The following is a 3393-nucleotide window of genomic DNA, read 5'->3' as shown; positions in this document are numbered from 1 at the left end:
ATCCTTGACTATAAGGACCAAAGTCCCCAGACTGACAAAAGAGCCCCTATTTTTTGCACCTGTGTTACTTTATCAACTGTTAGGATTGTCTTTCTTCCTTCTTTTCTCGTGGGTTGTTTCGAGATGTTTATTTCTCTATCTTAAAAACCTTATATCTTTTAGCATTGCTATGAAACCACTCTCTTCGCATTCTTTTCCCTGGTAAGATCCTTTCGATTTTTCTTATGGCTGTGTCTGTGCCATTTTTTCCTGAGTAGTATAAAGGTGTATAGTTTGCTTATGGAGTCAAAAAAATTAAAAGGTTTCCACTCATGTCTAAAGCATCAAATCTTATTAGGCAAAGTGGAGCCTAAGCAAACTTTGTCTTATACAAAGTTAAGCTAATTCTTCCAGGTGAGTGACCAAAGTATTTGAGCTATTGAGGTTTTCCCAATGACACTTGCATCTAACCTCAGTTGCTTAGAGACATGGAGAGGACAAAATTAAAGGCATATTAGGAATTTCTGGGAAAAGAATGTGTCCAGAGCTAGAAGATAGAAACACTCATCCAGAAAATTCACATAAAACAACATCCGTATAAGCTTTTAAATGTCACCTACTACCACACACACACACACACACACACACACACACACACACACACATCAAATTGCCAAATTCTTAATTGCATTATACATTTATTTGTACTACAGTATCATAATCCCATTACGAGGAACACCAACTCAGGTTCTTACACTTTCCTAGATGTTCAGAGCCAATTGTATGACAGGCATTGGGTATTTCAGTGGGAGCATCCAGCTTTTCTTTTTCATTTAGGGAAAAAGCCACATTACTACTTGGGACTTTGAGTTTAGTATTAGTTATATAGTACACAGTGCTGAATCACATTCTCACCTCAGAAAAGTTTACCTCAGGTAGACTCATCAGGCAAGAAACTCTGAACTAAGGAGTGATGTTTTTCAGTTCTTTATTCTATATACCTTTGCAACCATTAAGAATATAATAAATTTTAAAAATTGCTTTATATTTGGCATTCTTTAAAAGAGGAAAATTGACGTTCCTTTTCCCTTTTTTTTTTCCTCTCAGAGTAAGAGATAATGTCTTCAAGGAAAAAATCCAAAGGCAAAAATCTTTCACCTAATAACTCATTGAAGGCACATGGCCTTTTTAATATACTTGTCTTTTTATCTGTGGTTGACATCCACCCCATTGGGTCACCAGGGCCTGCTTTTGATGCTAACAGCCTTCTTCCATGAAACGGAAATGGAAATTATTCCTCGAAAGCAAAAAGAATGCCCCATCCCCCCAAAAAATACAAGGAAATTTTTTTTTAAGATTTTATTTATTTATTTTACAGAGAGAGAGACAGCACGAGAGGGAACACAAGCAGGGGGAGAGGGAGAGGGAGAAGCAGGCCACCCGCCGATCAGGGAGCCCGATGCGGGGCTCCGATCCCAGGACCCTGGGATCATGACCCGAGCCGAAGGCAGATGCTTTACGACTGAGCCCCCCAGGCGCCCCACAAGGAAAATTTTTTTACTGACATGTTAAAAAGTTTATTTTCCCCACTCACAAAAGGGAACATATGCATTAATGTAAAAAAAAAACCTTCAACCAGACAGAAAATTATACTTTACCTAGGGGGAAAAAAAAACAACATGTGAGTTAACTAACTTTGGTTTAAAGATGCAAAGATCAGATATTTCTCCAGCAAATCTGAACACCAAGCATTCTCAAGTTGTGTGATTTTTACTAGCATTTGGAAGATATCATTGTTGAATGTATATCCTTGGTCCTAGCAAAAGGGAAAAATAGAGAATAAACATGGGTGAGCACTCAGAGGGCCAGCCAGACCACATAATGGTTACAAACCACAGGCTCATGAGACAAGGGCTTTCACAAATTTAACAGTGTAACTCTGTTTCCAAAAGAAAGCTTCTCTTTAATCGTTAACTCTGCAATTTCTGAATACTGACTGATCTCCTTAATACTTTCTCAGGCAAACCACCGAGACTCTAAATGAGAATTTATTTTATCCTGAAGAAACAGCTTTTACAAAAGAGATTAAACATATGAAATTTTACAAAACATGATTTAGGAAAAAATTTAGGAATGGATGTCGGTGCACGGATGTGAGATCTAGTACAGAAGTGAAGCCCAGAAGCTCAGGTATCTAATTATCCCTCCAATGTATTCTGGCCTCAGGAGACAAATTCTATGGCCCTGGGGGTCAAAGACTCCCTGGTTTCTACTAAGAGCTAAGAGGATGGTGACCCCATTTTGCACTTCTCTATGGAAATGTGACTTTTACGCAGACTAAACTTCATCAAATTAATCCTACCTATAATGATGTAATGTTGCTTCTTTCATTTTTCTTTCTCACACTTCTTAGTAATTTAAAATTTTAATTATCTCCATCAATTACTGACTGGAGAATTCTTCTAGGGACTTAATCTGAGTGTTTCCCAGCTCCCGGCCTTGGGCCTTTGCTGGGCCAAATGAGTTTGCTTCTTGGTGGAGTTCTGGAAAGGGACTAGCATCAACCATTTCGTGTGTATCTGCTGGCTTTAGTGCTTGTAATAATCTGAAAGCTGTGAGAACACTCCATGCCCTTAAATCAGACTCAATAGCCTGTATGTTTTGTATGTGGTCCAATGGCATTGGTCCACCACCTGTTTCCTGAGCAATAAAAGAGTGGGGTGAGTGAGATGGAGGAGATCTGAAGTTCTAGCAAATTTGTTGTAACTATTTTCCAACGCTATCTGAGGATTCTTGGGGTCGCTTCTGTTGTTCCCTCAGCCTTGGCAAGCATAAATTCAAAATGACAAAATTGATAACAAATTTAGAGCTATTTTAAAAAAAATTGGGGTGCCTGGGTAGCTCAGTAAGCCATCCGAAAGCATCTGCCTTCGGTTCAGGTCATGATCCCAGGGATCTGGGATCGAGCCCCGCATCGGGCCCCCTGCTCCGTGGGAAGCCTGCTTCTCCCTCTCCCACTCCCTCTGCTTGTGTTCCCTCTCTCGCTGTGTCTCTCTCTGTCAAATAAATAAAATCTTTAAAAAAAATAAAAAATTAAAAAATTAAAAAAAATCACTGGAAGTCAGTAAAATCACAAGGACAATTGAATTTTACTTATTACTGTTCATTACTGGGTGGCTGTTGATAGGTTGGTAAAGCCCGAAAAAGCAGTAAGTTCATGTAAAGTTCATATGTTTTATATATTTATTCCAAAAAAAATTTATGTTCTTGCCTTTATCGTAATAAAATTTAAAGTAAAATAATCAAGTTTAAATTAGTTTTTTGTAAGCTATTGCAATTGGTTTACATTATTAGTAGTTCATACTAAATAACTGCATGTAACTCAAATTAAAAATTTCATTTCTATCAGAAAAT

The sequence above is a fragment of the Eumetopias jubatus genome, unplaced genomic scaffold, assembly GCF_037043125.1.
Source record: "Eumetopias jubatus isolate StellerSeaLion01/CBP00866 unplaced genomic scaffold, mEumJub1_p1.0 scaffold_2, whole genome shotgun sequence".
NCBI lineage: Eukaryota > Metazoa > Chordata > Mammalia > Carnivora > Otariidae > Eumetopias > Eumetopias jubatus.
This window is presented reverse-complemented; position numbering follows the sequence as displayed.